The sequence below is a fragment of the Heteronotia binoei genome, chromosome 17 (genome assembly GCF_032191835.1).
Source record: "Heteronotia binoei isolate CCM8104 ecotype False Entrance Well chromosome 17, APGP_CSIRO_Hbin_v1, whole genome shotgun sequence".
Classification (NCBI taxonomy): domain Eukaryota; kingdom Metazoa; phylum Chordata; class Lepidosauria; order Squamata; family Gekkonidae; genus Heteronotia; species Heteronotia binoei.
The window spans coordinates 56,476,270-56,498,093 of record NC_083239.1 but is presented as its reverse complement, the minus strand read 5'-3'; the positions used below and the strand labels follow the sequence as shown (position 1 = coordinate 56,498,093).

At 57.1% G+C, this 21,824-nt stretch overlaps 1 protein-coding gene across 1 annotated transcript in view; it reads right to left on the bottom strand.

Moving 5' to 3' along the window:
- The window catches only part of LOC132586353 (cytochrome P450 2G1-like), a 520,878-nt gene that overhangs the window by 7,944 nt on the left and 491,110 nt on the right, over nucleotides 1-21,824 (bottom strand). The window lies entirely within an intron of this gene.

Here is a 21,824-nt window from a genome sequence, read left to right as displayed (position 1 = left end):
AGCTGCCTGCAAGAACTGACTTGCACGTGGGTTCCCGTGGGATGGTCTGGAGCTGGGAATGGGAAGGCCAAATTCCTTCCCTTCCACCTTGGCTCGGAAGCCCTCCACCTCCCTCCCTCCCTTTGCTGCTGCTGCTGTTGGAGGCAGCTGTTGTGTTTGGGGTGGAAGGGAAGGAGAGGAAAATGGGTGGGCCGAAGGAGAAGGGCTTGGCCTGCTAGCAAAACCCAGGCCCTCCACCCAGCCAGTCAGGGGTCACTCCTGGGCAGTGTTCCCTCTAAGCTGAGTTAGCGTGAGCCAGCTCACAGATTTTTAGCCTCCAGCTCACACCTTTTTGTCTTAGCTCAGGAAGGAGGACCCCGGAGCACACTCATTGCTGCAGGAGCTCACAACTTTCATGCCAGGAGCTCACACAGCAGAATTTTTGCTCTGCCGCTTAGAGGGAGCATCGCTCCTGGGCTGTTCTCTTGCCATCCCTGCAAGGGCTGGAGTTTGATCGGGGTGGTGGCTGCAGAAGGGCTCCTTTGGAGAGGAAGAAGAGCAAGCGTTGGCTTCTCTCTTCAGCCTGCATGTGGGCTACTCTCTTCTTGTGGTCCTTTTCTGGACTGGGTGCAAACTAACAGAGCCCTCACCCAAGCCCCCAGGGAACGTGGCCTTTGCAGGGAGGCCCCACCGCCTTCCCAACAGGACAAGGCAGAGCCCACGCCAGACCTCAGCTCTTTGTGGACAGCAGGGGTGGTGGGCAGGCTGCCAAGTGGTGCTTTTGTTTGGGAAAAGGAGCGGGGGGGGGGACTCAGATAATGAAACCCAAAGGAAATGGTCTCTCCCCAGTCAGCCATCTCTGAGCATATCCTCCTGCGATTGGCTGAGCTGCCCTGATGTCACAGAATCCCAGGAATGTGCTGAGGGCTGGGAAATCCAGCAGCAGCAGCAGCAGGAACACACGTGGGTGGGTGGGTGCGGAAGGTGGTGTTGGGGTGTTCAGCTCGTGTTGCTCCAATTCTGCGGCAGCTTCGCTAGCCTCCAATGAGTCTCCAGATCCAACGGAAGGTGTCGGTGTTCGCCTTCGAAACCTTTAACGGTCTGGGACCCTTCTACCGCATTTTAAAAAGGATCTAGACAAGCTAGCCGGCTCCAGGTTGACTCAGCCTTCCATCTTTCCAAGGTTGGTAAAATGAGTACCCAGCTTGCTGAGGGGAAAGTGTAGGTGACTGGGGAAGGCAATGGCAAGGAAAGGAAAGATCCCCTGTGCAAGCACCAGTCGTTTCTGACTCTGCTTTCACAACGTTTTCACGGCAGACTTTTGACAGGGTGGTTTGCCGTTGCCTTCCCCAGTCATCTACGCTTCCCCCCCAGCAAGCTGGGGACTCATTTTACCCACCTTGGAAGGATGGAAGGCTGAGTCAACCTCGAGCCAGCTACCTGAAAACCTAGCTTCCACTGGGGATCGAACTCAGGTCGTGAGCAGAGGGCTCTGACTGCAGGACTGCAGCTTTAACACTCAGTGCCACGGGGCTCTCTTGGCAAACCACCCCGTAAAAAGTCTGCCATGAAAACGTTGTGAAAGCAACATCACCCCAGAGTTGAAAATGACTGGTGCTTGCACAGAGGACTTCCTTTACCTTTTAGACAAGCTGGAAGGGGTCCAGAGGAGGGCGACGAAGATGGTGAGGGGTCTGGAGATGAAGTCCTATAAAGAAAGGCTGAAGGGGCTGGGGATGTTTAGCCTGGAGAGGAGGCAGCTGAGAGGTGATAGGATCACCATCTTCAAGTCCTTGAAGGGCTGTCATGTAGAGGATGGTTCAGAAGTTGTTTTCTGTTGCCCCAGAAGGTCGGACTAGAACCAATGGGTTGAAATTAAATCAAAAGAGTTTCCGGCTCAACATGAGGAAGAACCTCCTGACAGTTAAAGCGATTCCTCAGTGGAACAGGCTTCCTCCTCAGGAGGTGGTGGGCTCTCCTTCCTTGGAGGTTTTTCAACAGAGGCTAGATGGCCATCTGACAGCAATGAGAACCCTGTGAATTTAGGGGGAGGGGTTTGTGAGTTTAGAGTGATTCCTCAGTGGAACAGGCTTCCTCCTCGGGAGGTGGTGGGCTCTCCTTCCTTGGAGGTTTTTAAACAGAGGCTAGATGGCCATCTGACAGCAATGAAGACCCTGTGAATTTAGGGGGAGGGGTTTGTGAGTTTAGAGTGATTCCTCAGTGGAACAGGCTTCCTCGGGAGGTGGTGGGCTCTCCTTCCTTGGAGGTTTTTCAGCAGAGGCTAGATGGCCATCTGACAGCAATGAGAACCCTGTGAATTTAGGGGGAGGCGTTTGTGAGTTTCCTGCATTGGGCAGGGGGTTGGACTAGATGACCCTGGAGGTCCCTTCCAACTCTAGGATTCTATGATCCTACCTATGGGACAACCTTTCCCATTACCTTTCCCCATGTTCCCTTTGGTCATTGTCTAGTGACCTCTTGCAGGATAGCCTGGTGAGCTGTTCCCAGGGGAAGGGTCTCCTTAGCTGTGGCCCCTACCCTGTGGAAGGCACTCTTGGAGGACACGTGGGCCTTGCCGGACTTTGGTTTCTGCAGGACACAGAGCCTGAGCCTTTGCATGTTTGAATAGTGGTACGCTAACAGCCAGATGTTTGAACGTTCATCTTTTATATTTGTTATTTGTGTTTATGTTGTTGTTATTGGTTTTAATGTTGTAAGTTGCCACTAGACCCTTTGGGTGAGCGGTGACTAAAAACCTTAAGAAACCAGCAGACAGCTGGCTTTAGAGCGTTGCAGGATGAGGGAAGGTGGGTTGTGGGGAGCAGAGGGAAATGGGCTCCCAAAGCTGACCCAGACGCTCCAGAACTTGCCAGTGTCTCCTCCTCCTTGCCCCTTCCTTCCTGTCTTGGTGCAGAGGTTTGCAGCTGCGCCCAAACTCCCCTGCCCCGGCCCCCTCCCTTTCTAGCTCCCCCCCCCCCCCCGGGAGAATTCCTTCCGCAAGCTGAGGCTGAACTTCCTCCCGCTGGAGAGTGTGTGTGTGGCTGGGAAACAGGTGGGTGTCCTCCCACTCTTATCTGGCGGGCAGAAGGGCGGGTCAGGCGCTTCACTCCCTGTGGATGGCTGTTTTGCCAGTCTGGCGAGGTGGGCAGGTGTGGAGCTGAGGCTTGCTTTCGAGAGGGCACCTTTGCGTGGGTTCGATGCAGATGCCCAAGACAGGGAGGCAGAGCAGCCTCGCTGAAGGGGGGGGGGGGCTCGTGATGTAGAGGGGAGAGGACAGGAGGAGAAGAAGGGGAGAGATTGGATGTATACCCCGCCCTTCGCTAGCCATAGGAGTCTCAGAGCGGCTTCCAAATCTCCTTTCCCTTCCCCTCCCCACAACAGACACCCTGCGAGGTGGGTGGGGCTGAGAGAGCTCAGACAGAAACTGCTCTTGAGCAGTTGAACAAGGCAGGAGTCCAGTTACACCTTTAAGACCAACCAAGTTCTATTCAGAATGTCAGCTTCCGTGTGCTCTCTAAGCACATGTCATCAGACGAGGGGGTCAGGTATAGTCTGAGGAAGTGTGCTTAGAGAGCACACGAAAGCTTATGTTCTGATTAGAGCTTGGTTGGTCTTAGAGGTGCGACTGGTCTCCTGCTTTGCTCAGCTGCTTCAGACCAACGCGGCTGCTGCCCGCTTGGATCTATGCTCTTGAGCAGAACTTGTGGCTGAAACAAGGTCACACCAGCAGCTGCAAGTGGAGGAGGGGGGAATCAAACCTGGCTCTCCCAGATAAGAGTCCGCACACTTCACACTACGCCAAACGGGTGACGTGCTCACCAGGTGTGCTTTCGGCCTTGCCCCTGCCAGGTGGGTCTCGTCAGCTTGCCTGGGAAGGATTTGGAAGTGCGGCTGGGGAGTCCCCACCCCCCTCACCCAGAGGCTTCCTTCCTTCCCCCCCACCCCGTGGGCTGTGATCTGTGGTGAGATCTCTCTTTGTGCTGTGGGCTGGCTGGCTGCCCATCTCCGAAGCAGCAGATGGATCCCCGGGGGCAGGGCCAGAGTCGCGGGGTCACATCTGAGATGCTGCTGCTGTAGCCGGATGTTGCCCCTCCAAGTGCTTCCCATTAAAGCCTCGAAACATTCAAACTGCTCTCTCCACCCCCCCCCCCCCCCGGCACAGTTTGTTTTCTGTGGGACAGGCCCAAAGGCCTGCAAGACCCCAGGCCTCCCTGGGTGCTGCTGTAGCTGACACAAAAGGCTCCTGTCTCGGCACAATGGCTGCCTTGTAGGGAAACGGCTGGTGGCATCTGCCCCTTTTCAGAGGGGATCTTCTGTCTGGCGGTTGGAGGGTTTGGCCTGTGGTGGGGAGGGTGAGGCGGGGTTTCCTGAACTCTGGGCCTCCTTTCTGCCGCTCTGACTTGCCTGCAGAGTTGGAGAGGAGGGCTCTTCAGCGAAGCCTTCCTGAGGGCCTTTGGTGCCTGCTCGGCTCCCCTCCCTCGGGCATTCTTGGTTTCGGAAGGTCAGCAGGTGTTTCTCAGGCGGGCTGCGGTGTGGCCAGCTTTGGTTTGCAGGGATCCACGTTGTCCTTGGATGTCTTCATGAGGCTGTGGGCATGTCTTTGCTCCATGGCGGATTCTTTCACTTGACCTCAGGGCCTGCGGGCTTCTTGGGTGCTTTTTGCTGTAGTGTGCTATCTACCCGTGTGGAACCCTGCTTCTGGGTCCTATTCAACCTCTTAAGCAAGCAGACCTGCCTATGGATAGAGTTAGTTTAGTTTTATTTATTTCAAACATTCAATAGAACATCAGAAGAGCCCTGCTGGATCAGAAGAAGATACTGGATTTGTATCCCACTCTGTACTCTGAATCTCAGAGCGGTCACAATATCCTTTACCTCCCCCCCCCAACAACAGACACCCTGTGAGGTAGGTGGGGCTGCAAGAGCTCTTACAGCAGCTGCCCTTTCAAGGACAACCTCTGCCAGAGCTATGACTGACCCAAGGCCCTTCCAGCAGGTGCAAGTGGAGGAGTGGGGAATCAAACCCGGTTTTCCCAGATAAGAGTCCGCACACTTAACCACTACACCAAACTAGCTCTCAGTGAGGGTCGCTCTAGCCCAGCCTCCCGTCTCTTGTAGCAGCTGACCAGTTCCTCTGGAGGGCCAAGGACAGGGCAAAGAGGCCAAGGCCTTCCTTAGAGCATCAGAAAAGCCCTGCTGGATGAGACCAATGAGGGCCCATCTAGCCCAGCCTCCCGCCTCATGTAGCAGCTGACCAGTTCCTCTGGAGGGCCAAGGGCAGGGCCTGGTGGCTGCAGCACTGGCGCTTTCATTGAGCCACAATGACCCCCAACATTAGCCGCCTTTTGACCTCACGGTGCTTAAAGCAGCTTACAATAAATGAAACAACAGTTAAGAAACCAATAAAAAGTCACCGTTTAAAAATTCCATTCAGGACTGCTGGTTACTAAAAACTGATTCAGTCAAATGCAGTCGTAAATAAAACAGTCTTCAGCTGCCTCCTGAAAATCGACAGTGTGGTGGCTGGGCAGATCTCCTTTTGTGGGGCTGCAACGGAAAAGGCCCTGTCTCATGTGCCCTCGTGACATTGGCAGGCCTCTTCCTGCGATCTCAGTTCCCAGGCAGGAATGCAGGCAAGAAGGTGGCCCCCCAAAGTCAGGGGCTGGGAAGGGGACCCCTCAGGACTTGACTATACGGCTCATGGGAGGCACAGGTGTGCACAGGGGTGTGGGGGGGGGGGAGAAGTGGGGCAGGCTGCTTGGCAGGCAGCTCCTTGAGAGAACAAAGAAATCAGATAAACAGCCTGCCTGCCAAAGAGGCTACGCTCAAGCTGCCGCTCCCCTCGGTGTGCCAAGCAGGGCGGGTCTGCATTACGCTGGGTTTGCACCGAGTTACTTCCTGGCAGGAGGCTTCTGCTTGACTTGGGACCCTGTCAAAATCTATGTGAGGAGCCTTCAGAAAAGGCTTTCCCCCCAGTGTGGTATAGTGGTTAAGCGCCTGGACTCTTATCTGGGAGAACCGGGTTCGATTCCCCACTCCTCCACTTGCAGCTGCTGGAATGGCCTTGGGTCAGCCAGAGCTCTGGCAGAGGTTGTCCTTGAAAGGGCAGCTGCTGTGAGAGCCCTCTTAGCCCCACCCACCTCACAGGGTGTCTGTTGTGGGGGAGGAAGGGAAAGGAGATTGTAGGCCGCTCTGAGATGCTGTCCTTGAAAGGGCAACTGCTGTGAGAGCCCTCTCAGCCCCACCCACCTCACAGGGTGTCTGTTGTGGAGGGAGAAGATAGGAGATTATAAACCGCTCTGAGTCTCTGATTCAGAGAGAAGGGCGGGGTATAAATCTGCAGTCGTCTTCTCCTCCTCCCCCCTGCCCTCTCCCTGCTTTGTGTGCAGCTGCTAGTCAAGATGTCAGGAGAGGCCGCCCTCCTGTCCCCACTAGAAGGGGGGTGCCCACTGCCATGAGGGCAGAACCTGTATCCACAGCTGGGAAGGTGACTTGTCTGGAGATGGGAGTGCCAGCAGTGCTTCCCTTTGGGGCTCTTTGGGCAGCTGGCAGATTCCCCATCATGGCTGCGCTCCCCTTTTCCGTCATTTGCATCCGCCTGGCTCTTCAGCTTGCAGCTTCTGACGAACCAACGGTTGTTTTTTCCTCCCCCTCTGATTGCATTCTGCATGAACCTGAATAGCAGCTCCCTCCCCAGTGATAAAAAATGGATGCCCCATAAATCTTTGATGCGGAGGGGAGGTCTCTGTTCCCCCACTGCTCTTCATTAGCGGCTCCTTGCCTCGTGTCTTCCCTCCAGTTGTAAATTTGTTAAATTGCTTCCCTTCTCCCGAGCTTCTTGCAAATTCCTTGCAGGGGTTGTGGGGGGGGGGGGAGGTGGTTTGGGTCGAAGGCGGCTGTGGCACAAGAGGCTCTTTGCGGCTGCTGTGGACTTTCCGGCTGCAGCGTAGCCTTGTGGATGTAGCAGGATGGAGACAAGGGGCAGGGGTGGACTTCTGGAAACTCCCAGTGGGTGGGTTTTGTGAGCAGCCCTGTGGAGGGGAGAAGCCCCCAAGTACCAGGTTCTTCCTCCTCCAGCCCGTCTCAAGAAAAAGCGCAGCAGGCAGATTGGCACCTCGGGGCTTCCCACTCCGGGGTGGGGGGCACTTTTCTGGCCTTTGCTTCTTCCGAATGCTGCATATTGATGGGCAGAACCTGAAGCGCTCCAGGGGCTCTCAGTGCTGCCTTGCCTGCCCTTTTGGGACTCCCTGTGCTGCAGAACCCCTTTGGAAGCCATCTGCCCACAAGGGGTTGGGCCTCGAGGCTGGGAGACTTCTCTGAGGGCTTCCTCTCCAGGCAAGGAGCCCAGTTGAAATGGCAAGATTTAGGGGCATTTGGGAAACAGGCTGCAAAGCTTATGGGTATAGGTAGGGGCATTTTGGAAACTTAAGCTGTGCGTGTCCTGCATTGTGCAGGGCGTTGGACTAGGTGACCCTGGAGGTCCCTTCCAACTCTGTGATTCTAAGAAAAACTATTTCTGCGACTTCCGCATCCTGTGGAATTGCCACAGTGTGAATATGGGCTATTTGGCCTTGAATGTGCTCAGGCACTTAGAAGCATAGTGTTAGAAGGGACCTCCAGGATCATCTAGCCCACTCCCCTGCACAATGCAGGAAATTCTCACATACCTCCCCACCCGCCCCCTCCATGCCCAGAAGATGGCAAAAACCCTCCAAGATCCCTGGGGAATCTGGCCTGGAGAACAATGGCTGCCCGACCCCAAAGTGGCCATCAGCATTTCCCTGAGTGGGTCAGAAGGGGCCGTAAGAACAAAGGACAGATGCAGCCCATCTGCCTCCTTCACAGAATCATCAGAAGGATTACAGGGTCAGAAATAACCACAAAGACTGCTGTAATCAAGCACCAAACAAACTATATGAAATATATATTATAGTATTTCTCAGTTTTTGTGTATGTTTATCCTATCTACTATGAAAACCATAGACCAAGTATAAAAACACACAGGTTCTTACTTACAGGCCTGGGAACTCAATTGCAACAAAATCATCAGCAACGCAGGAAAATCGTCACATTAAAGAATCATTTAAAGAAGATGATGATATTGGATTTATATCCCGCCCTCCACTCCAAAGAGTCTCAGAGCGGCTCACAATCTCCTTTCCCTTCCTCCCCCACAACAGACACCCTGTGAGGTGGGTGGGGCTGGAAAGAGCTCTCACAGCAGCTGCCCTTTCAAGGACAACCTCTGCCAGAGCTCTGGCTGACCCAAGGCCATGCCAGCAGCTGCAAGTGGAGGAGGGGGGAATCAAACCCGGTTCTCCCAGATAAGAGTCCGCACACTTAACCACTTACACCAAACTGGCTCTCCTACTTTTCCTAAAGAGAAATAATTCCTATTGAAGAATACAGACTCTCACGTGGGTCACCACCTTTACTGGGGACCATGAGTCTTCTGTTGCTACTGAGTTTGTATACCTTATAAGTAGGAACCTGTATATTTTTGTATTTGGTATACCATTTTCATAATCAATAGGATAAGCATGCACAAAAATTGAAAAATACATCAACATATTTTTCATATAGTCTGCTTGGTAGTTTAGCATTTTATTACAGGGCTTTTGTTGTTGTTATTCACTAAATTCACAGGATCAGCATTTCTGGTAGGTGGCCATCCAGCCTCTGCTTAAAAACCTCCAGAGAAGGAGAGCCCACCACCTTCCAGACTGAGAATCAGTTGGGTGTAGTGGTTAAGAGTAGTGGACTCTAATCGGGAGAACCAGGTTTGATTCCCCAGTCCTCCACATGCAGCTGCTGGGTGACCCTGGGCAAGTCACAGTTCTGTCAGAACTGTTTTCTCAAGAGCAGTTCTTTCAGAACTCTCTCAGCCCCACCTACCTCACAGGGTGTCTGCTGTGGGAAGAGGAAGGGTGGGGTATAGATCCAATCTCTTCTTCTTATTCCAAGAGCCAGTTTGATGTAGTGGTTAGGTGTGCAGACTCTTATCTGGGAGAACCGGGTTTGATTCCCCACTCCTCCACTTGCACCTGCTAGCATGGCCTTGGGTCAGCCATAGCTCTGGCAGAGGTTGTCCTTGAAAGGGCAGCTGCTGTGAGAGCCCTCTCCAGCCCCACCCACCTCACAGGGTGTCTGTTGTGGGGGAGGAAGGGAAAGGAGATTGTGAGCCGCTCTGAGACTCTTCGGAGTGGAGGGCGGGATATAAATCCAATATCTTCATCTACCTCACAGGGTGTCTGTTGTGGGGGAGGAAGGTAAAGGAGATTGTGAGCCGCTCTGAGACTTTTCGGAGTGGAGGGCGGGATATGAATCCAATATCTTCATCTACCTCACAGGGTGTCTGTTGTGGGGGAGGAAGGTAAAGGAGATTGTGAGCCGCTCTGAGACTCTTCAGAGTGGAGGGCGGGATATAAATCCAATGTCTTCATCTACCTCACAGGGGGTCTGTTGTGGGGGAGGAAGGTAAAGGAGATTGTGAGCCGCTCTGAGACTCTTCGGAGTGGAGGGCGGGATATAAATCCAATATCTTCATCTTCCTCACAGGGTGTCTGTTGTGGGGGAGGAAGGGAAAGGAGATTTTGAGCCGCTCTGAGACTCTTCGGAGTGGAGGGCGGGATATAAATCCAATATCTTCTTTTTCCGAGAAAGCTGGTTCCACAGAGGAATCACTCTGTCAGGAAGTTGTTCCTAATATTTAGCTGGAAACTCATTTGATTTACATTCAGCCCGTAGGTTCTGGCAGGGCTGGCTCGCCCACTGGGCAAACTAGGCAGTTGCCTAGGGCTCTGGCAGGTTGAGGGCACCGAATTCGTCCTCCCTCCCTCCCCTCGAGGCAGACGCCTAGTTTGCTCGCTCCCCAGTCTCCTCCTCCCTTCCTTCCCCATTCCAGGTCTATTTCAATGGCCAGAAGGGTGATTGAACACGCCCCCCCCGATCAGCTGATTGGCGGTAAAACCGCACTGCGTGTGCACTCAACACCTGGGCAGGCCAGCAGCAGCACGAACGAGCTGCGTCCCAAAAGGGCGCCACTGCCGCTGACTCCTCCCCACTTCCTTCCCATCCAGGAAGTGGGGAGGAGGGAGCAGCGATGGTGCCCTTTCGGGTTGCGGTTCATTCCTCCTGCTGCTGGCCTGCCCGGGCGAGTGAGCACGCAGTGCAGTTTTACCCTTAGATCAGCCAATCAGTGGGGGGAGGCGGGCGCTCAATCGCCTTTCTGGCCATTGAAATAGACCTGGGGTGGGGAAGGGAGGGAGGAGGCGGGAGGAGCACGGTGTGGAGGGGAGGCGGGAGGCCACCAGTCTGCCTAGGGTGCCTTGTGCCCTCGGGCCAGGGCTGGGTTCTGGTCTGACCTGGGGCCACAGAAAACAATTCTGCACCATCCTCTTTATGGCAGTCCTTCAAGTACTTGGATATGGTGATCCTATCGCCTCTGAGAGCCAGCGTTGGTGTAGTGATTAAGTGCGTGGACTCTAATCTGGGAGAACCAGGTTTGCTTCCCCACGCCTCCACCTGTACCTGTTGGTATGACCTTGGGTCAGTCACAAGTTTTCTCAGAGCTGTTCCTCTCAAAAGCAGCTCTCTCAGAGCGCTCTCAGCCCCATCTGCCTCACAGGCTGTGCGTTGTGGGGAGAGGAGATTGATTGTAAGCTGCTCTGAGACTCTGAGTGAAGGGCGGGGTATAAATCCAGTCTCCTCCTCTTCCTCTTATCTTCTCTCCAGGCTAAACATACCCAGGTTCTTCACTTCTGAAACCCAAGGCCCAGTGTGCTGCCACTAAAATCCTAGGGCCCCTCCCTCTCTGCCATGAAACGTGTTGGGTCAGCTGCTCCCAGCCTGTCTCCCAGGGCCTTCCTGAGGATAAGACAGACGTCACCCTGGCCACCCCGGAGAAAGGGTGGGGTAGAAACCTCGTCACTGTGTGGTGATGCTCAGGATTCTTTCTGGCTCCTGGGGTTCAGGGATCTGGGGGGATTCTGATTTTTGCCAAGGCACGCCCTTGAGTTGCACCAGGATGCAGAAAAGGCACCTCTCCTTCCCTCCTGTTGCTGTGAGGCAAACCAGAGCGGGCCAGAGAAGAAAGACCTGGGGGGTTTTTTTGTGGGGGGGGGGAAGACAAATTTGGAAGCTGCCTCCCCCTGCGTCTTGCTCTGTGGCCCATTTGTTGTGGCTTGGTTTGCAAAGCCTGGAGCACAGTCCCCAGCCACTCCTTTCTCTCTGCTGATCCAGGGAGCTGAGCTGCAGAAGCCGATCCTTGCATGCGGTCTGGTGGAGGTGAGGTGAACAGAGGAGCATGTTTGTTTCTGGGACGCCTGCCTTGCAGTGCAGGCAGAGATGGTAACCCTGAGCTAACGGGGAAGGAGCGGCGTTCTGCCCCCTCTGCCCCCTTTTTTGCAGGAAAGGTGCCCAGCCAGGGAGAGACAGAGCCCGAGGGAGGGGCAGCCTGTGCCAGCGGCCCACGTGTGATATCCTGGAAGGAGCTCCGCGGTGGGAGAAGGAAGCCGCAGGGGCCTCCCTTTCTGGGCACAGAGGCCGCAGTCAAGCCTGCCTCAAAGGGCTCCACTGGATTCCCAGCAGCGTTCAAGCTGGTCTTTGTCCCACCAGGCCTGCTGGACAGCGCAGCCACTTCTGGCTCTGCACGGTTTGCATTTCAGCGTTTTCCTTGGCCTGGGTCTGCAGTGGGGGGAGGAGGGCCTCTTGGAAGGCCACCTGCCAAGGCAGCTGGGGCATGTCAGGGCGTCTCTCCAGGTAACTGGATGGTTTCCCTGCCTGTGCAGTCAAGAGAGGCTGGGTGGCCATCGGCCTGCATTTCTGCCCACTTTTGTTCCCGGAAGGTACCTCTGCCTAGGCAGTGCATCTCCACCGAAGGGCCGGATGGGGGAGAGCAGGGGGCAGGAGGAAGGGCCGGGCCAGAGGAGGGGCTGCCTGCCTGCTGGGCCAGGGCTCGCTCTTGGCGCCTTGCCTGCCAGTTCCCGACCGACCGCAGCTCAGCCTCTGGCTCCTGGCGTGGGAACTGTGGGGCAGAAGCTGCTCTGTGCCTGGCAGCCCCTCTAGCAGGCCACGTCAGTTGTCGGCCTCAGCTGTGGAACTGGCTTCTGTGCTGGGCGAGTCCAGGCCGGTCCGTTAATGTACCCTGAAAAGTTTGCATGCTGCTGTTCTCCCCAGCTGAAAGCGCTGCTCACACGCTGCAAAGAGCCACAACCCGACCGGCCTCCAGAAGCACGGGGTGGGGGTGGGGGGGAAGCTCTGCTTCCTGCTGTTCCACGGAGAGAACCTGAGCAGAGGTGGTTGGGTGTGCCAGCCTCCTCATGCCCCCCCCCTCCTGGCTGCTTTAATCCTCCTTGCAGCCTGTCCTTGATCTGCTCCCTTGGACAGCTGTGTGTGGGGAGCTCCCTCCCCCCTCCCCTGGCAAGCTCCAACCTGGAGGCCTCTGCTGCCTCCGCTGCCCGCCCCCCCCCCCCCCCAGCATGTTCTTTCTGTTCCGGCTTCTCAGTTTCCTTGCCAGAAGCTCCCCCCCCTTCTCTTCTCCGCCTACTTGGATTTATTTCCCTGAGCAGCGCTTGGGCTGAGAGTCGGGTGGGGGAGGCTTCCTGGTCCTCCCAGCTGTGGGGGGGGGGGCTGATGATGCTCCACGGAGTGCGGGTGGGGGGGGATGAGGTGGGAGCCCCTCTCCTGGGAGGCACAGAGGCTCGCAGTCCTTGCGAGAGTGTCAGAAGCTGCTGTCCACCCATTTGCTCTTCAGAGTGCCTGAAAACTTGACCGTGACCCCTCTGCGTCTGGTCTGTTTGCTGGAAGGGCCTGCCATCTGGCAGAACGGACCAGGCAGGCGCCCCACAGCGAGGTCTCTCCCTCCCTCCCTCCCGTGGGCTTGGCTGATTCCCCCTCCCCCAGCCAACGGCCCCTCCCTTTCCCTTCCTGGCTCCTGAGTCAGTGCTGCCCTCCTCATCTGGTTTGGGAGCGTCCCCCCCCCCCCCCGCCTGGGCTCTTCTTCTTGCTGCCAGCGGGCCCTGAGGCTGAGTGCCCTTCTGGGCAAGGCCAAGGAGAAGCAACCTCCAAGCACAGTCTGGAACCCCGGTTGACTCTTTCTGCATTCCGACTGTTTCTCATCTCCTCCTCCCGGAAATGTCACCGGCAGCAAGGCTTGTGAGTAATTGGGATGACACATGGAGAGCTTCCTCTCCTCGCTTGCTTGGCGGAAGGCTGGGGAGGCAGGCAGGGCCTTGGGAAGCCGGTGCCTTCCTCAGGAGCTCCACTGTCAAGTTCATCCCCAGACTGAACGCTGCGGGGTAGGGGGGGGCTCTCGTTGTGTTGTTGGCCTCAAGGGAGGGTGAGGCTTTTCCAGCTTTCTTCCTAACTCTTTTCTTGCTGTGGCCATGTGGGTGTCCTGTGGCTCAGGCCTGGAGCGCTTGCTGGGAAAGGTGTCTTCTTGTGGCTGAAATGTTGCCACTTTTTGTTGAGAAAAGAAAAATCCACGGGTGCATGTTTAGAACGTAGCTCAGTTGCCGGAGGACCAGTGCTCTGGGGATGTGCACTTTTGCGATCTGTGCTGTTTTAGGGGTGAGCGTGGAGATGGCACTCATTTGGAAAAGAGTCCATGTGGGGGAGGGGCTCCTGCAGCACCCCCTGTCTCCTCTCCCTGGGCCTCCCACCACCCAGCCCTGCCCAGTTGTAGCTTGGTGTCTCTTCCAAGACGTGTCAGTCTGTGGGCTTCCACAGAGGCCTCCTCACTTCTGGACCTGCCTTGTCGCCTGCTTGGCTGGAGAGTCTGTTGGGATGGGGAAATGGGGCATGGCTGTCATTGTGGTATGTTCAGACATGGTGCTGCAAAGTTTTGGACTCGGCATGCACGGAACGAGTTGCACTTGCGTTGGTCGGCTTCATTTCCGTGAGGGGGAAAGAAAGGAGCCCCCAAGAGTTCCTTTTCCTGGGGTGTCAAATGCAGGGTGGTGGAAAGAGGGGGGTGGGTGGGCAGTGCCGCAGTGCAAGGGAGCAGCACGAAGCAAAAGGAGAGGGTGGCGTGGGAAGGAGCCGGCAGCAGACAGAGACTGCCGTGGAGGTAGTGTCCTGCTCGTCCATCCCAGGAGGTAGGGGGGCTGCTTCTTTCCCTGCTACTGGCTGAGCTCCCTCGTGTGGCCATCCTTCGCTGTCCATGTGTCCCCAAACCAGCAAGCGGGGAGAGCGAAGCCCCGGAATCCAGGCCTGGCACTGCCGAGGAGCTCTTGCTGTCCTTCTGCTGGCCAGGCTGGGTGGGTCGCGGTTCAGAGCCTTCCTCTGTGCTGGGTGGTGAGGGGGGGCAGTGCCCCCCCAGCACAGAGAACCACCTGAGCCACCCTGAAGCCTCTAGAGCACTTTAACATAAGAGCCACACAGAATAAGCGTCAGAGGTTTGCGAGCCGCAAGGTATGAATGCCAGGTGCTTGAGAGCCGCCAGACTGGAAGGAAGGAAAGGTGGCAAGAAAGCAAATACATAGGGGAGGGAGGGAGAGGTGGAAAGCAAGCAACTTTAACTTTAAATGCATTCTCCAAGCTGCTGACTGGCTTGGCTTGGAGAAATGATTTAAAGAGACAAATGCCTTCTCCACGCTGGCCGACAGGGTGCGGTGGGGGCTTCAGGTATGTGTGAAAGAGCCACAGTTTGGCCACCCCTGCTCTGGAGGAAGGCTGGGAGCCAGAGAGGGAATGGAAAGGCCCAGCCAGCTCCCCCCACGACACAGCCGGCACCTGTCGCTCGCATTCTGATCCTGGGAGCAGCCGTCCAAAGGCCAGGTGCCGGTGGAGCCTTGGGGGTCACAAGAGTTGGGAAGGGCTCTGCCTCGGGAAAGCCTGGTCACTTTTGCCCTCTGGGGAAGGGGGGCTGCGTCCCTTCCTGCCTCTCGAAAGAGCCCATTCAGGGCAGGAGGCTCCCTGGGCCCCCCAACACTCCGTGGAGGTCCAGCGCAGGCCGAGGAAGGAGCCGTCTGTGAAGCAGAGAGAGGGTCCCCTCGGCAATTCTGAGCGCCTGTGGCATCGACTCCCCCCTTGGATTTGACCCCAGGGGTGTGTGGAGAAGGGCATAGGAAGGGTCAGGCCATGTGCCCCCCTTGTGGCGGCCCCCCTCCCTCTGCTCTCCAGGGTGGTGCGAGGTGTATGGGGGGAGTTGCCTGGCCCAGGAGTGGGGGGGAGGGGGGGCTGGGGCCAGGCAGCCATCCTTCCTTCCTTGTCAGCCCACCCGCCCACCGCTGTGGTGGCTCTCAGCACGAGGAGGAGGAGATGCCGGCTGCACCCTCGTCAGGCATCTGTGTGTCTGGCTGGCTGTGAGCTGCTGGGAGACCCACGGGCGGGCGGATCCTCAGAGCATTCTTGAAACAGGGAGGGGAGTTTCGCAAGGCCCCCCTCCCAGCAGAGTCACCCCCTCCCTGCTACTGTGAGCTCCCAAGAGGAGAGAGAGAGCCTCTCTGTTTCCCTTGGGAGGACTTAAAGCCCACCCTGCCCTCAATCCAAATCAGCCCCCCATGGCTTCGTGTTGGGGGTGAGGTTTACCCAGAAGAATCGTTCCTCTCCTCTCCTCTCCTCTCCTCTCCTCTCCTCTCCTCTCCTCTCCTCTCCTCTCCTCTCCTCTCCTCTCCTCTCCTCTCCTCTCCTCTCCCCACCCCTCCCCTCCCCTCCCCTCCCCTCCCCTCGGGCCCTGCCTGGTCCAGTTCTCCCTTCCTTCCCTTCCCACCCCTGGGGGTGATAAAGGCAGGCAGGATTTACAGACTGGGCTGGTCAGCAAGCTCTGGGTGACCCCTGTGTGTGGGGGGGTGTCCTCACAGGCTTGGGCCACTGAATATGGTGGGGCTACTCTGGTGTAGACCTGCACAAGAACAAGTCGAGCATGTCATGGTCACAGAAGGGGAAATGAGCCCCTTTTAGTTTTATTTGCATCACTCTTCCCCACTCCCACCCCAATCCCTTCTCTTTGAATAATAAATCTTTGAAAATAGGGGCAAGATTTGCATTTAATTCCCTAATCAGCGTCTGCAAGATCTGAAGCTGTTGATTCTCCAGCCCCACTTGGAAAGGCACGGTAGGGGTGGGGGTGGGGGGGCACACAAACTGCAGGACCTTTTAGCTTGGCTCCCTTCTGCTGCTCGGAGGTGGGCGGGAAGGCTTCTTCTCAGCTGGAAGACCTCCGGGCAAGGAAGGCTTAAAGCCCCCCCCCCCCTTGAGCAGTCTGGACTGGGGAAAGCACGGAGGCCTTTGCCCTCAGCCCGGGCTGTTCTGCCTGGAAGGGGCCTGTTGGTGCACCTGGCCTGGGCTGTGCTGTGGCTTGCTCCCAAGGAGACCTGGTGCCCCAGGGAGACTCTTCACCTCCTCAGCCCTGGCCGTCTGCTGTCCCGTGACTGGCGAGGTCTGGATCTGAGCTGCGGCCCTGGGAGTTCTGCTTCCTGCAGGCAAGAGCTTCCCCCACGCTAGCCTGCCCTCCCGCTGGATCCTGACCCCCAGGACCTTCCTAGCAGGCAAGCCAACCCTGTTTTAAAATCGTGACTTTTGTGCAGTGTTCTGTGACTTGCCACTGCCCACCTCTTGTAGCCGGGGCACTTCTGTCCTCTCCCAGTTTGGTGTAGTGGTTGAGAGCCAGTTTGGTGTAGTGGTGAAGTGAGCAGACTCTGATCTGGGAGAACCGGGTTTGATTCCCCACTCCTCCCCTTGCAGCTGCTGGAATGGCCTTGGGTCAGCCATAGTGGTCAAGTGTGTGGACTCTGATCTGGGAGAACCGGGTTTGATTCCCTGCTCCTCCACTTGCACCTGCTGGAATGGCTGTGGGTCAGCCATAGCTCTGGCAGGAGTTGTCCTTGGAAGGGCAGCTTCTGTCAGAGCTCTCTCAGCCCCATCCACCTCACAGGGTGTCTGTTGTGGGGGAAGAAGATAAAGGGGATTGTGAGCTGCTCTGAGATTCAGAGTATAGGGCGGAAAACTCTTCTTCTTCTCCACCCCAACCCTGGTGCATGTTCTTGGGCCTTGACATCATGACTTTTGGCCAGAGGCAAAGCCGGTGCTTGGAGATGACCTTGGTGTGGCTTCCTCTGTGAAGCGCCGGGATCCCAAACTGGCCCACACCTTCCCTGCTGCCTGGATTGGGGCCTGCAGGAAGCAGCGGGGTCTCTCTCTCTGCCTCCTTCCACTTGGTGACGAGACCCTTCTGGCCTGGGGACCAGACATCGAGCCGCCCTCTGTGGCAGAGCTGCCGTGGAGAGGTGGAGGGGCTGACCTCTGCAGCCCAAGTGCAGTGCCCCTGAGGGGCAGGAGTCAGTGGGAAGCAGCGCTTGTGTGGCTGCCGGGGCCGCTTCATAGTGTGTGTGTGTGTGGGGGGGGGGTGATGTTGTATTCTGCTTGAGTGCACACTGCGTGTGTGCTGCTGATGTTGGATGGCGGGGTGGGCTTCAGAAGAAGATCCTGCTGCATTCTTTACACAGTGCAGTTCCCGGCCTTTTCAGTATGAGGATGCACAAGTCCAAATTTACGTGGTATGGAAACCCATCCAGGGCCAACCCCAGGTTTTCCGGCTCCCAAGGCAAATGATGACCTTGTTGCCCATCCAGTCCAGCAGTGCGTTTTCCAAAGTGGCCACTGAGAAACCTGCAACCGTCACACAGGGCAAACAGGCGGCCTTCTACGTCCCCCTCCTTCCAGCTCCTGGTTGCCGGAGAGGGTTTGCTGCGCTCCCTGGTTGTTGCAGAGGAGCAGGTGAGCTGAGGCCCAGGAGAGAGAGGAGGAGGCCCAGGGCCGCAGCTGCCAGGAGGGAGGGCACTTGCTTTGGGGTCCCAGCCCCACTGGGTGGGGAACACTGCTCTGCAGAAGAGGGAATGGCCCCTTTCCTCCCCTCCACCCCCACCCTCTGCCTGTCATCTCTGCTCCTCTCCCCAGCGTTCGGGGGGCACCCCAGATAATGCTCTTGGGCAGGAGCTGCCTGCATGGGGAGGGCTCTTTGCCAGGAAGCAAAGAGCCAGGCAGCCGAATGCTGATAGGTCCTTGAAGATCTGTACAGAATGAACATGGGTGGTGGTGGTGGTGGAATTATCTCCAGGAGTGAATGGCCAATTGCACTGGAGCAGTCCCCCGTGGAGTTTGGTCTCTGTGCTCTAGAGGGTTTTCCTGCAGGCCCCAGAATTGCCCAGAGTGCCGGGCAGAGTGTGGGAGCCATGTCACCCTCGTTAGCGGCTTGGGAACAGCCCCCGCCTCCGCTCTGAGGGCCCCTGAAAGTAGGTCAGCCAGGCAGAAGCCGGGCATTCCTCCCGAGTCACGAGGGCACATCCTGCTGCCTCTGCCAGCCCTTGGAGCTGCCCAGGGAAAGGGGGCTGCTGGGGCTGAGAAATGGGTCTGGCTGCAGATGGGGCCCAGCCTCCTGTTCCAGCGGGCAGCCCAATGAGTGCCCGGTGGGTGTTGGCTGACTTGTTGGTCTCCTCTGATCATGCCAGAGCAAAACGTCCACACTCTTGGCATGGGAAACGGGGGGAAGATGGCTTCAAAAGATATTTTTGTTGACGCCCCTAACCCCTGTGGGGCCAAAATCCTGGGTGGGTGGGCACCATTAAGACTGACAACTTTTATTTATTAGAGCTTGAGCTCTTGGGAGTCAGAGCATGCCAAAGGGCCCGCTCTCATTCATGGGTAAGGTGCCCTGGGCCTTGGGTTTAATTCTTCTACACTGGAGAAACGCAGCTCTCCCTCTGGAGTTCTCCCTGGTGTCAGTGCGTGCTCAGAGACCCAGAGAAGCTGCACAGGAGCTAAGCGCTTCTGGGGCAGAGCTGCCAAAGGGCAGTGGGAGCCCTACCAGGGGCAGGTGGGGTCACCTTGCAGCCAAACAAAACCCAGGCGCGCCTTGGAGACCCGAGAGCCCCTGCCCGGCTGCGTCTCTGGCCTGCTCTGCTTCCCAGAGGCGCCTGCGGGAGCGGGAGGGGGGGGAGACTCCATGCAGCTGCTGCTGCTTGCAGGGCGGGCCGGGATTTGATTCCTCCGGAGCCAGTTGTGGAGGCGGGCGGGCTTGGGTTTCCTGGCTCAACCTGAGAGCAGACCACATAACTGCACATGAAATGTCATGCGGAATGGAATGACCACAATTCTCCCTCTTGCAGATGTGGGAGAATTCTCCCTCTTGCGCCCCCCCACTCCCCTCTGAATCTGGGCTTGGGGCACCTGTGGGGACCCAAGTGGCAGCGTGCCCATCAGTCGTGGCTCCTGACATGTTCTTTTTGACGGAAGAGCAGCTGTCAGCTGGGGGGGCCCTCTTGCGGGGGGTCCTGGCCTGAGTCAATGAGTCGTATTTCTGTGTGGAAGCAGCAGCACAAGGGGCTCAGGTGAATGGACGCTCTATTCCCTCCCCCTCTTTTACATCCTGATCCCAGCATTGCCTGCACCTTGACCCCCCCCCCCCTTCCACGGCTTCTCAGAGCCGGAGATTGGGGCTGCTTTGGTCCTATTTCCTCTTGGGAGCAAGACGGTGCCTGCTCTCCATCCTCCCTTGGGTGCTGTGATTCCTATGCACCCCCCCCTGCCCCCCCCCCCCACTCAGAGGCTTCCCTGGGAGTGAGCCAGTGCAGCTCCCCCTCCCTGGCAGGAGGCCCTCGGTGGTGCCGCCCCTCTGCTGCCCTTCCTGGCTGTCAGAGCTCTTCACTGGCTTGGCAAATGTCTCCCAAGGGAGGGCAGGGAGGGTGGGGGGGGGGGGGCTGCCTGGAGCAGAGCAGCTTCCCTGTCACGTTCAATGGAGGGGAAGAGCAGCCAGCCCTCCCTAGAGGAATCCGGAGGCCTCACCTTCTGTGGGCACGGAGCGGGAGGGGGAGTGGAGTTGGCTCTCCTTGGCTGGGCTTGTTTCCCAGGGTGCCTTGCGAATAGCCCCTGCTTTGTGGCTCCCTGATTGGCTACTTCATGGAATCATAGAGGGGGGAGGGACCACAGAGGCATCTAGTCCAATCCCCTGATCAGCGTTGGTCCAGCTGCTGCTTGGAGGCTGGCAGCAAAGGGGGAGCTCAACCCCTCCCAAGGCAGCTGATTGCACTGCTGGACCGTGCAAGCCGTTTCCCTAAAATCCAGCCGGTTCCTCCCATGATTGCGAGTCCTCTCAGCTTCTGCTGCCGCAGGAGCCGCTCCCTGCCTTCCCTCAGTGACAACCTTGGAAGAGCCGTGGTGTCGCTCCTCGGGCATCGGTCCCAGTGGGGCCAGCCTCCAGTTCCCCACAGACGCCCTCAGGAAGGCCAGCAGGGGGGCAAGAGCCACATCCAACGCTTGTCCCTGGAGCCCCTTCTTCTTCTCCTCCGGCACGCCCTCTGTGAAGGCGCCCTGCCCCCTTGCAGGCCAAATAAGCAGGCAGCGGCTGCAGCCTCTTGTGGCAGTGAGTCCCCTTCGTCCGCTGTGCATGGTGGGAAGAAGAAGCCCTTCCTTTTGACTGCCCTGAATCTACCAGCCGTCAACTTGACTGGTCGCTCCCAAGTAATAACGTTATGGGAGAGGTAGAAATGCCCAGAAATGATTCCATAAAACTCTGCTAAGTCCTCGCCCGTCCTCTGTCCTTGAGCGATCCTCAAGCTCCCAAGTCTTTCCAGCCCCTGAAGTGTTCTGCTTGTCCTTTCCCGCACCTGTGTCTTTCGCGAGAGGGGCAGCAGGAGGCCTCTCTAGACAGATGCGGGCCCTTCAGAGCCCAGCAGGGCGAGAGCTGCGATGGAGTGGATGGGGGGCAGCCTCGAGGCAGTGGCCATGGGAGTGTTGCTGCTGGTTAGCTTCACGGAGCAAAGATGGGTGGCTCAGTCATACAATGCGGCACGGCACATTGCAGGCCTTGCAGCCTCCCTGCTGAGCAGGATCCCGGCCACTCGGGTGTCCAGCGGGGCCACAGACTCGCTCAGGTGAGGCTGGCTCTTGGAGGGGCCTTTGCCTGTCCCAAAGCCCAGCCCATTTCAAGGAACCAAAGAGCCGGAGCGTGGGACGAGAGGTCTGCACAGTGGGCGGGGTGTACGTAAGCAAAACTATGAGGGGTGTTGATATGGAGGGACTCTTCCTGTGAGGCCCAGAACAGCCCCCTCCATGGAGTGAGCCGGCAGGTTGCCTAGGGCTGTAAGACGAGGACCAAGTTGGCCTGTCATGATCCTAGACCTATAGGCTCCAGGGAATCTTGCATTAAAGTAGCCACAGGGCCTACATTTCCCAGGATCCCTTCCGTCCCTCTGATCGGGTGGGCAGACCTTTTGGAATGAAAACTTGCCCAGTGAAGAACAGAGGGGTGGGACCTGGGAGAAAAACAATAAAAGATCCCACTAGAGAGAGAGAGTTGTTCTCTCTGGAGAGGCTGCAGTCGGGAGAGTCTTGACTGGAGAGAAGGCTGCAGTCCTGAGGGCTCCCTCATCCAAAGAGTGGTGAGTCAGTTGGAATTACAGGAAGGGAGCGTATAGCTAGTCATGGGAGGGCTTTTATTTTCTTTGCACCCTTTACTTTTCTTGTGTTTAAAACAATTTTATTGGTAACATATGGTAATAAATCTATATCTTGCATCTTTTAAAAAAAGCTTCTTTTATCTACCCCATATATTACTTTCTGCTACCGCTCTTGCCAGGTTCTGCCCAGTGTGTGTGTGGGTGCCACACTGCCCTCTGCCATGACTGTCTTGCAGGGTTCTCTCTGCAGCCCTTTCCCCCGTATGCCCTCTTTGTGGTGCCCCTCCCTGGGGCTTAGTGGGAGGGGGAGGCTAGGGAGCCCACCAGTTCAGCTTCCGAGGGGGGGTGCTTCTGGGTGACAGTTTGCTCTGCCCATGCCCAGTCAAGGGTTGCATCTCAGAAGGTGGGGGGGGGGGGCATAAGGTCCCTGCCCTCTGGGCCCATGAGCAC